Source organism: Gobio gobio (genome assembly GCF_949357685.1).
Source record: "Gobio gobio genome assembly, chromosome: 21".
NCBI classification, from domain to species: Eukaryota; Metazoa; Chordata; class Actinopteri; order Cypriniformes; family Gobionidae; genus Gobio; species Gobio gobio.
The window spans coordinates 11,228,817-11,243,998 of NC_137117.1; positions in this window are offsets into that span (position 1 = coordinate 11,228,817).

The window sequence follows — 15,182 nt, forward strand, 5'->3', positions numbered from 1 at the left end:
CTGTCCTCCGTTACATACATGTAATCCGAACATTCTAACATATCTGCCATGTTGTCATAAAAACCTGACATACCATCGTCAGTTATGCCGTTTCAACGCCATTAACAAATTCTCTCCCATTGCATCATGGGATAGATAATTGTCCAATCTTGCCGGAAGCAGTAGGTCATCAGAGTACATTTTGCCAACTCTTTTACAAGTACTGTGAATTCTTTTGTCACAGACTGTTTTTAGCCTTAGGGAAGTATGCGATTTCAGATGCAGTGCGAAAACATCTCAAATTACCTGCATGGCGACACTCAGGCAAGTTCTGCCAATGGCCATTTGGTCCACATGTGACCACTGCTGAGCCAATCAGATCACATCCCTTAATGCAGGCGATGGTTACTGTTTCATGGTGTTTGTACTGCTTCTTCTCTCCACGTCTTACCAATCGGTTTGCCACATTAGGTAATGAACAGGTGATCTCTGGAGCTAAATCAGGAGACAAAACAAATCATAAAGCCAAAAACTTGACCTTCAGTGCTCTACCCCTAATGATATGACACCAGTAAAACAAGTTTCCATGCAAGTTCTCCTTTTCACCCATCTTACAAAGCAATACAATTTATATAAAAAAGTTACAATAAATAAATTATAAGAATTACACTTACAAGTTTAATTCCTAACTAGAGGGCCACAGGCATCATAAGGAACATGAATATAGGTTTTGATGAAGGGTGACCAAAATTGAATGTCAGGACGATGTCTAATGCCATCATCAATTTGACAATGAATACTAACAGCAGCTGACCTTGATATCTTACTGGGTTAAAGTCAACGTCAAATTCAATGTCTACCAAATGTATCATGGCAATTTCATATTTATGCAAAAGGCCAACATTTTAGGTACAGTAACCAAAACCCAACATCTGATGGTCGTCATAATGATTACATCTCATGGCATCATATTAACTTCAAATATCAACATTTTAGCTATGGTAACCAAAACCAAACATCTACTAAATGTCATGATGTTAACATCCACGCAGCGTTAAATTATAAAGTGACAGGAATTCAATGTCTATCCAATGTTGGCAGTTGATATCAAGCCAATGTTGGGTTTTGACATAAACCTGATTTCACCAAGAGTCCTATGTTGGAGTCCAACTTCCTTCTGATGTTAAATTTAGAGCAAGAAACTACCTTTAGTTAACAGCATGCATTCTTCATATCACTTGAAATTTAGGAGGAAGTTGAACTCAGTTTCAGATTAAGTATTTAAACCAGGGCTGCATCTGAAATCACACACTCTCTTGAGTAGGTACTTATTTTCAATAAGGACGGCCGCAAAAAACTACGTTCTACATGTAACCCCTCCTGTTTGACCGCCCGCCCAAAGCGGGACCTGAATCATGATCCGCCAGCATGTGAGTTGGACGATCTAAAAAGGAGGCTAAAGGCCACGACCTCTAGTATAATTCGCTAGAGCGTCTCTTGAGATCATAGGAGTGAGGTTTACTCGCACAACAACTACTAGCTGGCCTCCGTTACATATATGTAATCCGAACATACTAACATATCCGCCATGTTGTCATAATTATCTGACCTACCAGCGTCAATTACGTTGTATCACCGCCGTTAACAAATTCTCTCCCGTGGCATCATGGGATAGTAAAGTATCCAATCTCGCCGGAAGTAATAGGTCAAAGTACATTTTGCCAACTCTTTTATGAGTACGGTGAATTCTTTTGTCACAGACTGTTTTTAGCTTTAGGGAAGTATTTGATTTCAGATGCAGTGTGAAAACAGTCTAAATTACCTGCATGGCGACACTCAGGCAAGCTCTGCCACTGGCCATTTGGTCCACATGTGACCAATGGTGAGCCAATCAGATCAAATCCCTTAATACAGGCGATGGTTATTGTGTCATAGTGTTTGTACTGCTTCTTCTCTCCACGTCTTACCAATCGGTTTGTCACATTAGGTAATGAACAGGTGATCTCTGGAGCTAAATCAGGAGAAAAAACAATTCATAAAGCCAAAAACTTGACCTTCAGTGCTTGACCCCTAATTATATGATGCCGTTAAAACAAGTTTTCATGCAAGTTCTCCTTTTCACCCATCTAATAATATACTGGTAAGTATTGCAACTCATAAAAAGCAATACAATTTATATAAAGAAATTAAAAAGAAATAAATTATAAGAATTACACTTAGAAGTTCAATTCTTAACCAGCGGGCCACAGGCATCATAAGGCACATGAATATAGGTTTTGATGAAGGGTGACCAAAATTGAATGTAAGGACGATGTCTAATGCCATCATCAATTAGACGTTGAATACTGACAGAAGCTGACCTTGATATTTTACTGGGTTTAAGTCAATGTCAAATTCAATGTCTACCAAATGTATCATGGAAATTTCATATTTATGCCAAAGGCCAACACTTTAGGCACAGTAAACAAAACCAAACATCTGATGGTCGTCATAATGATTACATCTCATGGCATCATTTTAACTTTAAATATCAACATTTTAGCTATGGTAACCAAAACCAAACATCTACTAAATGTCATGATGTTAACATCCACGCAGCGTTAAATTATAAAGTGATAGGAATTCAATGTCTATCCAATGTTGGCAGTTGATATCAAGCCAATGTTGGGTTTTGACGTCAACCTGATTTCACCAAGAGTCCTATGTTGGAGTCCAATTTCTTTCTGATGTTAAATTTAGAGCAAGAAACTACCTTTAGTTAACAGCATGCATTCTTCATATCACTTGAAATTTAGGAGGAAGTTGAACTCAGTTTCAGATTAAGTATTTAAACCAGGGCTGCATCTGAAATCACACACTCTCTTGAGTAGGTACTTATTTTCAATAAGGACGGCCGCAAAAAACTACGTTCTACATGTAACCCCTCCTGTTTGACCGCCCGCCCAAAGCGGGACCCGAATCCGGATCTGCCAGCATGCGAGTTGGACGATCTAACAAGGAGGCTAAAGGCCACAACCTCTAGTATCAGTGGCTAGAGCGTCTCTTGAGATCATAGGAGTGAGGTTTACTCGTACAATAACTACTAGCTGGCCGCCGTTACATATATGTAATCCGAACATACTAACATATCCGCCATGTTGTCATAATCATCTGACCTACCAGCGTAAATTACGTTGTTTCACCGCCGTTAACAAATTCTCTCCCGTGGCATCATGGGATAGTAAAGTGTCCAATCTCGCCGGAAGTAATAGGTCAAAGTACATTTTGCCAACTCTTTTATGAGTACGGTGAATTCTTTTGTCACAGACTGTTTTTAGCTTTAGGGAAGTATGTGATTTCAGATGCAGTGTGAAAACAGTCTAAATTACCTGCATGGCGACACTCAGGCAAGCTCTGCCACTGGCCATTTGCTCCACATGTGACCAATGGTGAGCCAAACAGGTCAAATCCCTTAATGCAGGCGATGGTTAGTGTGTCATGGGGTTTGTACTGCTTCTTCTCTCCACGTCTTACCAATCGGTGTGCCACATCAGGTAATGAACAGGTGATCTCTGGCGCTAAACCAGGAGAAAAAACAATACATAGAGTCAAAAACTTGACCTTCAGTGCTTGACCCCTAATTATATGACACCTTTAAAACAAGTTTTCATGCAAGTTCTCCTTTTCACCCATCTTATCATCTACTGGTAAAAATCGCAACTCAAAAAAAGTAATACAATTTACATAAAAAAGTTAAAATAAATCAATTATAAGAATTACAATTACAAGTTTAATTCCTAACTAGCAGGCCACAGGCATCATAAGGCACATGAATATAGGTTTCGATGAAGGGTGACCAAAATTGAATGTCAGGACGATGTCTAATGCCATCATCAATTTGACAATGAATACTGACAAAAGCGGACCTTGATATCTTACAGGGTGGGTTTAAGTCAACGTCAAATTCAATGTCTACCAAATGTATCATGGAAATTTCATATTTATGCCAAAGGCCAACACTTTAGGCACAGTAAACAAAACCAAACATCTGATGGTCGTCATAATGATTACATCTCATGGCATCATTTTAACTTTAAATATCAACATTTTAGCTATGGTAACCAAAACCAAACATCTACTAAATGTCATGATGTTAACATCCACGCAGCGTTAAATTATAAAGTGATAGGAATTCAATGTCTATCCAATGTTGGCAGTTGATATCAAGCCAATGTTGGGTTTTGACGTCAACCTGATTTCACCAAGAGTCCTATGTTGGAGTCCAATTTCTTTCTGATGTTAAATTTAGAGCAAGAAACTACCTTTAGTTAACAGCATGCATTCTTCATATCACTTGAAATTTAGGAGGAAGTTGAACTCAGTTTCAGATTAAGTATTTAAACCAGGGCTGCATCTGAAATCACACACTCTCTTGAGTAGGTACTTATTTTCAATAAGGACGGCCGCAAAAAACTACGTTCTACATGTAACCCCTCCTGTTTGACCGCCCGCCCAAAGCGGGACCCGAATCCGGATCTGCCAGCATGCGAGTTGGACGATCTAACAAGGAGGCTAAAGGCCACAACCTCTAGTATCAGTGGCTAGAGCGTCTCTTGAGATCATAGGAGTGAGGTTTACTCGTACAATAACTACTAGCTGGCCGCCGTTACATATATGTAATCCGAACATACTAACATATCCGCCATGTTGTCATAATCATCTGACCTACCAGCGTAAATTACGTTGTTTCACCGCCGTTAACAAATTCTCTCCCGTGGCATCATGGGATAGTAAAGTGTCCAATCTCGCCGGAAGTAATAGGTCAAAGTACATTTTGCCAACTCTTTTATGAGTACGGTGAATTCTTTTGTCACAGACTGTTTTTAGCTTTAGGGAAGTATGTGATTTCAGATGCAGTGTGAAAACAGTCTAAATTACCTGCATGGCGACACTCAGGCAAGCTCTGCCACTGGCCATTTGCTCCACATGTGACCAATGGTGAGCCAAACAGGTCAAATCCCTTAATGCAGGCGATGGTTAGTGTGTCATGGGGTTTGTACTGCTTCTTCTCTCCACGTCTTACCAATCGGTGTGCCACATCAGGTAATGAACAGGTGATCTCTGGCGCTAAACCAGGAGAAAAAACAATACATAGAGTCAAAAACTTGACCTTCAGTGCTTGACCCCTAATTATATGACACCTTTAAAACAAGTTTTCATGCAAGTTCTCCTTTTCACCCATCTTATCATCTACTGGTAAAAATCGCAACTCAAAAAAAGTAATACAATTTACATAAAAAAGTTAAAATAAATCAATTATAAGAATTACAATTACAAGTTTAATTCCTAACTAGCAGGCCACAGGCATCATAAGGCACATGAATATAGGTTTCGATGAAGGGTGACCAAAATTGAATGTCAGGACGATGTCTAATGCCATCATCAATTTGACAATGAATACTGACAAAAGCGGACCTTGATATCTTACAGGGTTTAAGTCAACGTCAAATTCAATGTCTACCAAATGTATCATGGAAATTTCATATTTATGCCAAAGGCCAACACTTTAGGCACAGTAAACAAAACCAAACATCTGATGGTCGTCATAATGATTACATCTCATGGCATCATTTTAACTTTAAATATCAACATTTTAGCTATGGTAACCAAAACCAAACATCTACTAAATGTCATGATGTTAACATCCACGCAGCGTTAAATTATAAAGTGATAGGAATTCAATGTCTATCCAATGTTGGCAGTTGATATCAAGCCAATGTTGGGTTTTGACGTCAACCTGATTTCACCAAGAGTCCTATGTTGGAGTCCAATTTCTTTCTGATGTTAAATTTAGAGCAAGAAACTACCTTTAGTTAACAGCATGCATTCTTCATATCACTTGAAATTTAGGAGGAAGTTGAACTCAGTTTCAGATTAAGTATTTAAACCAGGGCTGCATCTGAAAGCACACACTCTCTTGAGTAGGTACTTATTTTCAATAAGGACGGCCGCAAAAAACTACGTTCTACATGTAACCCCTCCTGTTTGACTGCCCGCCCAAAGCGGAACTCGAACCTGGATCCACCAACATGCGAGTTGGACGATCTAAAAAGGAGGCTAAATGCCACAACCTCTAGTATCATTCGCTAGAGCGTCTCTTGAGATCATAGGAGTGAGGTTTACTCGCACAACAACTACTAGCTGGCCTCCGTTACATATATGTAATCCGAACATACTAACATATCCGCCATGTTGTCATAATCATCTGACCTACCAGCGTCAATTACGTTGTTTCACCGCCGTTAACAAATTCTCTCCCGTGGCATCATGGGATAGTAAAGTGTCCAATCTCGCCGGAAGTAATAGGTCAAAGTACATTTTGCCAACTCTTTTATGAGTACGGTGAATTCTTTTGTCACAGACTGTTTTTAGCTTTAGGGAAGTATGTGATTTCAGATGCAGTGTGAAAACAGTCTAAATTACCTGCATGGCGACACTCAGGCAAGCTCTGCCACTGGCCATTTGGTCCACATGTGACCAATGGTGAGCCAATCAGATCAAATCCCTTAATGCAGGCGATGGTTAGTGTGTCATAGTGTTTGTACTGCTTCTTCTCTCCACGTCTTACCAATCGGTTTGTCACATTAGGTAATGAACAGGTGATCTCTGGAGCTAAATCAGGAGAAAAAACTATTCATAAAGCCAAAAACTTGACCTTCAGTGCTTGACCCCTAATTATATGATGCCGTTAAAACAAGTTTTCATGCAAGTTCTCCTTTTCACCCATCTAATAATATACTGGTAAGTATCGCAACTCATAAAAAGCAATACAATTTATATAAAGAAATTAAAAAGAAATAAATTATAAGAATTACACTTAGAAGTTCAATTCTTAACCAGCGGGCCACAGGCATCATAAGGCACATGAATATAGGTTTTGATGAAGGGTGACCAAAATTGAATGTAAGGACGATGTCTAATGCCATCATCAATTAGACGTTGAATACTGACAGAAGCTGACCTTGATATTTTACTGGGTTTAAGTCAATGTCAAATTCAATGTCTACCAAATGTATCATGGAAATTTCATATTTATGCCAAAGGCCAACACTTTAGGCACAGTAAACAAAACCAAACATCTGATGGTCGTCATAATGATTACATCTCATGGCATCATTTTAACTTTAAATATCAACATTTTAGCTATGGTAACCAAAACCAAACATCTACTAAATGTCATGATGTTAACATCCACGCAGCGTTAAATTATAAAGTGATAGGAATTCAATGTCTATCCAATGTTGGCAGTTGATATCAAGCCAATGTTGGGTTTTGACGTCAACCTGATTTCACCAAGAGTCCTATGTTGGAGTCCAATTTCTTTCTGATGTTAAATTTAGAGCAAGAAACTACCTTTAGTTAACAGCATGCATTCTTCATATCACTTGAAATTTAGGAGGAAGTTGAACTCAGTTTCAGATTAAGTATTTAAACCAGGGCTGCATCTGAAATCACACACTCTCTTGAGTAGGTACTTATTTTCAATAAGGACGGCCGCAAAAAACTACGTTCTACATGTAACCCCTCCTGTTTGACCGCCCGCCCAAAGCGGGACCCGAATCCGGATCTGCCAGCATGCGAGTTGGACGATCTAACAAGGAGGCTAAAGGCCACAACCTCTAGTATCAGTGGCTAGAGCGTCTCTTGAGATCATAGGAGTGAGGTTTACTCGTACAACAACTACTAGCTGGCCGCCGTTACATATATGTAATCCGAACATACTAACATATCCGCCATGTTGTCATAATCATCTGACCTACCAGCGTCAATTACGTTGTTTCACCGCCGTTAACAAATTCTCTCCCGTGGCATCATGGGATAGTAAAGTGTCCAATCTCGCCGGAAGTAATAGGTCAAAGTACATTTTGCCAACTCTTTTATGAGTACGGTGAATTCTTTTGTCACAGACTGTTTTTAGCTTTAGGGAAGTATGTGATTTCAGATGCAGTGTGAAAACAGTCTAAATTACCTGCATGGCGACACTCAGGCAAGCTCTGCCACTGGCCATTTGGTCCACATGTGACCAATGGTGAGCCAATCAGATCAAATCCCTTAATGCAGGCAATGGTTAGTGTGTCATAGTGTTTGTACTGCTTCTTCTCTCCACGTCTTACCAATCGGTTTGTCACATTAGGTAATGAACAGGTGATCTCTGGAGCTAAATCAGGAGAAAAAACAATTCATAAAGCCAAAAACTTGACCTTCAGTGCTTGACCCCTAATTATATGATGCCGTTAAAACAAGTTTTCATGCAAGTTCTCCTTTTCACCCATCTAATAATATACTGGTAAGTATCGCAACTCATAAAAAGCAATACAATTTATATAAAGAAATTAAAAAGAAATAAATTAAAAGAATTACACTTAGAAGTTCAATTCTTAACCAGCGGGCCACAGGCATCATAAGGCACATGAATATAGGTTTTGATGAAGGGTGACCAAAATTGAATGTAAGGACGATGTCTAATGCCATCATCAATTAGACGTTGAATACTGACAGAAGCTGACCTTGATATTTTACTGGGTTTAAGTCAATGTCAAATTCAATGTCTACCAAATGTATCATGGCAATTTCATATTTATGCCAAAGGCCAACACTTTAGGCACAGTAAACAAAACCAAACATCTGATGGTCGTCATAATGATTACATCTCATGGCATCATTTTAACTTTAAATATCAACATTTTAGCTATGGTAACCAAAACCAAACATCTACTAAATGTCATGATGTTAACATCCACGCAGCGTTAAATTATAAAGTGATAGGAATTCAATGTCTATCCAATGTTGGCAGTTGATATCAAGCCAATGTTGGGTTTTGACGTCAACCTGATTTCACCAAGAGTCCTATGTTGGAGTCCAATTTCTTTCTGATGTTAAATTTAGAGCAAGAAACTACCTTTAGTTAACAGCATGCATTCTTCATATCACTTGAAATTTAGGAGGAAGTTGAACTCAGTTTCAGATTAAGTATTTAAACCAGGGCTGCATCTGAAATCACACACTCTCTTGAGTAGGTACTTATTTTCAATAAGGACGGCCGCAAAAAACTACGTTCTACATGTAACCACTCCTGTTTGACCGCCCGCCCAAAGCGGGACCCGAATCCGGATCTGCCAGCATGCGAGTTGGACGATCTAACAAGGAGGCTAAAGGCCACAACCTCTAGTATCAGTGGCTAGAGCGTCTCTTGAGATCATAGGAGTGAGGTTTACTCGTACAACAACTACTAGCTGGCCGCCGTTACATATATGTAATCCGAACATACTAACATATCCGCCATGTTGTCATAATCATCTGACCTACCAGCGTCAATTACGTTGTTTCACCGCCGTTAACAAATTCTCTCCCGTGGCATCATGGGATAGTAAAGTGTCCAATCTCGCCGGAAGTAATAGGTCAAAGTACATTTTGCCAACTCTTTTATGAGTACGGTGAATTCTTTTGTCACAGACTGTTTTTAGCTTTAGGGAAGTATGTGATTTCAGATGCAGTGTGAAAACATTCTAAATTACCTGCATGGCGACACTCAGGCAAGCTCTGCCACTGGCCATTTGCTCCACATGTGACCAATGGTGAGCCAAACAGGTCAAATCCCTTAATGCAGGCGATGGTTAGTGTGTCATGGGGTTTGTACTGCTTCTTCTCTCCACGTCTTACCAATCGGTGTGCCACATCAGGTAATGAACAGGTGATCTCTGGCGCTAAACCAGGAGAAAAAACAATACATAGAGTCAAAAACTTGACCTTCAGTGCTTGACCCCTAATTATATGACACCTTTAAAACAAGTTTTCATGCAAGTTCTCCTTTTCACCCATCTTATCATCTACTGGTAAAAATCGCAACTCAAAAAAAGTAATACAATTTACATAAAAAAGTTAAAATAAATCAATTATAAGAATTACAATTACAAGTTTAATTCCTAACTAGCGGGCCACAGGCATCATAAGGCACATAAATATAGGTTTCGATGAAGGGTGACCAAAATTGAATGTCAGGACGATGTCTAATGCCATCATCAATTTGACAATGAATACTGACAAAAGCTGACCTTGATATCTTACAGGGTTTAAGTCAACGTCAAATTCAATGTCTACCAAATGTGTCATGGAAATTTCATATTTATGCAAAAGGCCAACATTTTAGGTACAGTAACCAAAACCCAACATCTGATGGTCGTCATAATGATTACATCTCATGACATCATATTAACTTCAAATATCAACATTTAAGCTATGGTAACCAAAACCAAAAATCTGCTAAATGTCATGATGTTAACATCCACACAGCGTTAAAGTATAAAGTGACAGAAATTCAATGTCTATCCAATGTTAGCAGTTGATATCAAGCCAATGTTGAATTTTGACGTCAACCTGATTTCACCAAGAGTCCTATGTTGGAGTCCAATTTCTTTCTGATGTTAAATTTAGAACAAGAAACTGCCTTTAGTGAACAGCATACATTCTTCATATCACTTGAAATTTAGGAGGAAGTTGAACTCAGTTTCAGATTAAGTATTTAAACCAGGGATGCATCTGAAATCACACACACTCTTGAGTAGGTACTTATTTTGAATAAGGACTGCCGTAGAAAAAACTAGGTTCTACATGTAACCCCTCCTGTTTGACTGCCCGCCCAAAGCGGAACTCGAACCTGGATCCACCAACATGCGAGTTGGACGATCTAACAAGGAGGCTAAAGGCCACAACCTCTAGTATCAGTGGCTAGAGCGTCTCTTGAGATCATAGGAGTGAGGTTTACTCGTACAACAACTACTAGCTGGCCGCCGTTACATATATGTAATCCGAACATACTAACATATCCGCCATGTTGTCATAATCATCTGACCTACCAGCGTCAATTACGTTGTTTCACCGCCGTTAACAAATTCTCTCCCGTGGCATCATGGGATAGTAAAGTGTCCAATCTCGCCGGAAGTAATAGGTCAAAGTACATTTTGCCAACTCTTTTATGAGTACGGTGAATTCTTTTGTCACAGACTGTTTTTAGCTTTAGGGAAGTATGTGATTTCAGATGCAGTGTGAAAACAGTCTAAATTACCTGCATGGCGACACTCAGGCAAGCTCTGCCACTGGCCATTTGGTCCACATGTGACCAATGGTGAGCCAATCAGATCAAATCCCTTAATGCAGGCGATGGTTAGTGTGTCATAGTGTTTGTACTGCTTCTTCTCTCCACGTCTTACCAATCGGTTTGTCACATTAGGTAATGAACAGGTGATCTCTGGAGCTAAATCAGGAGAAAAAACAATTCATAAAGCCAAAAACTTGACCTTCAGTGCTTGACCCCTAATTATATGACGCCGTTAAAACAAGTTTTCATGCAAGTTCTCCTTTTCACCCATCTAATAATATACTGGTAAGTATCGCAACTCATAAAAAGCAATACAATTTATATAAAGAAATTAAAAAGAAATAAATTATAAGTATTACACTTAGAAGTTCAATTCTTAACCAGCGGGCCACAGGCATCATAAGGCACATGAATATAGGTTTTGATGAAGGGTGACCAAAATTAAATGTCAGGACGATGTCTAATGCCATCATCAATTTGACAATGAATACTGACAAAAGCGGACCTTGATATCTTACTGGGTTTAAGTCAACGTCAAATTCAATGTCTACCAAATGTATCATTGAAATTTCATATTTATGCAAAAGGCCAACATTTTAGGTGCAGTAACCAAAACCCAACATCTGATGGTCGTCATAATGATTACATCTCATGGCATCATATTAACTTCAAATATCAACATTTAAGCTATGGTAACCAAAACCAAAAATCTGCTAAATGTCATGATGTTAACATCCACACAGCGTTAAATTATAAAGTGACAGAAATTCAATGTCTATCCAATGTTGGCAGTTGATATCAAGCCAATGTTGGGTTTTGACGTCAACCTGATTTCACCAAGAGTCCTATGTTGGAGTCCAATTTCTTTCTGATGTTAAATTTAGAGCAAGAAACTACCTTTAGTTAACAGCATGCATTCTTCATATCACTTGAAATTTAGGAGGAAGTTGAACTCAGTTTCAGATTAAGTATTTAAACCAGGGCTGCATCTGAAATCACACACTCTCTTGAGTAGGTACTTATTTTCAATAAGGACGGCCGCAAAAAACTACGTTCTACATGTAACCCCTCCTGTTTGACCGCCCGCCCAAAGCGGGACCCGAATCCGGATCTGCCAGCATGCGAGTTGGACGATCTAACAAGGAGGCTAAAGGCCACAACCTCTAGTATCAGTGGCTAGAGCGTCTCTTGAGATCATAGGAGTGAGGTTTACTCGTACAACAACTACTGGCTGGCCGCCGTTACATATATGTAATCCGAACATACTAACTTATCCGCCATGTTGTCATAATCATCTGACCTACCAGCGTCAATTACGTTGTTTCACCGCCGTTAACAAATTCTCTCCCGTGGCATCATGGGATAGTAAAGTGTCCAATCTCGCCGGAAGTAATAGGTCAAAGTACATTTTGCCAACTCTTTTATGAGTACGGTGAATTCTTTTGTCACAGACTGTTTTTAGCTTTAGGGAAGTATGTGATTTCAGATGCAGTGTGAAAACAGTCTAAATTACCTGCATGGCGACACTCAGGCAAGCTCTGCCACTGGCCATTTGGTCCACATGTGACCAATGGTGAGCCAATCAGATCAAATCCCTTAATGCAGGCGATGGTTAGTGTGTCATAGTGTTTGTACTGCTTCTTCTCTCCACGTCTTACCAATCGGTTTGTCACATTAGGTAATGAACAGGTGATCTCTGGAGCTAAATCAGGAGAAAAAACTATTCATAAAGCCAAAAACTTGACCTTCAGTGCTTGACCCCTAATTATATGATGCCGTTAAAACAAGTTTTCATGCAAGTTCTCCTTTTCACCCATCTAATAATATACTGGTAAGTATCGCAACTCATAAAAAGCAATACAATTTATATAAAGAAATTAAAAAGAAATAAATTATAAGAATTACACTTAGAAGTTCAATTCTTAACCAGCGGGCCACAGGCATCATAAGGCACATGAATATAGGTTTTGATGAAGGGTGACCAAAATTTAATGTAAGGACGATGTCTAATGCCATCATCAATTAGACGTTGAATACTGACAGAAGCTGACCTTGATATTTTACTGGGTTTAAGTCAATGTCAAATTCAATGTCTACCAAATGTATCATGGCAATTTCATATTTATGCCAAAGGCCAACACTTTAGGCACAGTAAACAAAACCAAACATCTGATGGTCGTCATAATGATTACATCTCATGGCATCATTTTAACTTTAAATATCAACATTTTAGCTATGGTAACCAAAACCAAACATCTACTAAATGTCATGATGTTAACATCCACGCAGCGTTAAATTATAAAGTGATAGGAATTCAATGTCTATCCAATGTTGGCAGTTGATATCAAGCCAATGTTGGGTTTTGACGTCAACCTGATTTCACCAAGAGTCCTATGTTGGAGTCCAATTTCTTTCTGATGTTAAATTTAGAGCAAGAAACTACCTTTAGTTAACAGCATGCATTCTTCATATCACTTGAAATTTAGGAGGAAGTTGAACTCAGTTTCAGATTAAGTATTTAAACCAGGGCTGCATCTGAAATCACACACTCTCTTGAGTAGGTACTTATTTTCAATAAGGACGGCCGCAAAAAACTACGTTCTACATGTAACCCCTCCTGTTTGACCGCCCGCCCAAAGCGGGACCCGAATCCGGATCTGCCAGCATGCGAGTTGGACGATCTAACAAGGAGGCTAAAGGCCACAACCTCTAGTATCAGTGGCTAGAGCGTCTCTTGAGATCATAGGAGTGAGGTTTACTCGTACAACAACTACTAGCTGGCCGCCGTTACATATATGTAATCCGAACATACTAACATATCTGCCATGTTGTCATAATCATCTGACCTACCAGCGTCAATTACGTTGTTTCACCGCCGTTAACAAATTCTCTCCCGTGGCATCATGGGATAGTAAAGTGTCCAATCTCGCCGGAAGTAATAGGTCAAAGTACATTTTGCCAACTCTTTTATGAGTACGGTGAATTGTTTTGTCACAGACTGTTTTTAGCTTTAGGGAAGTATGTGATTTCAGATGCAGTGTGAAAACAGTCTAAATTACCTGCATGGCGACACTCAGGCAAGCTCTGCCACTGGCCATTTGCTCCACATGTGACAAATGGTGAGCCAAACAGGTCAAATCCCTTAATGCAGGCGATGGTTAGTGTGTCATGGGGTTTGTACTGCTTCTTCTCTCCACGTCTTACCAATCGGTGTGCCACATCAGGTAATGAACAGGTGATCTCTGGCGCTAAACCAGGAGAAAAAACAATACATAGAGTCAAAAACTTGACCTTCAGTGCTTGACCCCTAATTATATGACACCATTAAAACAAGTTTTCATGCAAGTTCTCCTTTTCACCCATCTTATCATCTACTGGTAAAAATCGCAACTCAAAAAAAGTAATACAATTTACATAAAAAAGTTTAAATAAATCAATTATAAGAATTACAATTACAAGTTTAATTCCTAACTAGCGGGCCACAGGCATCATAAGGCACATGAATATAGGTTTCGATGAAGGGTGACCAAAATTGAATGTCAGGACGATGTCTAATGCCATCATCAATTTGACAATGAATACTGACAAAAGCTGACCTTGATATCTTACAGGGTTTAAGTCAACGTCAAATTCAATGTCTACCAAATGTGTCATGGAAATTTCATATTTATGCAAAAGGCCAACATTTTAGGTACAGTAACCAAAACTCAACATCTGATGGTCGTCATAATGATTACATCTCATGACATCATATTAACTTCAAATATCAACATTTAAGCTATGGTAACCAAAACCAAAAATCTGCTAAATGTCATGATGTTAACATCCACACAGCGTTAAAGTATAAAGTGACAGAAATTCAATGTCTATCCAATGTTAGCAGTTGATATCAAGCCAATGTTGAATTTTGACGTCAACCTGATTTCACCAAGAGTCCTATGTTGGAGTCCAATTTCTTTCTGATGTTAAATTTAGAACAAGAAACTGCCTTTAGTGAACAGCATACATTCTTCATATCACTTGAAATTTAGGAGGAAGTTGAACTCAGTTTCAGATTAAGTATTTAAAC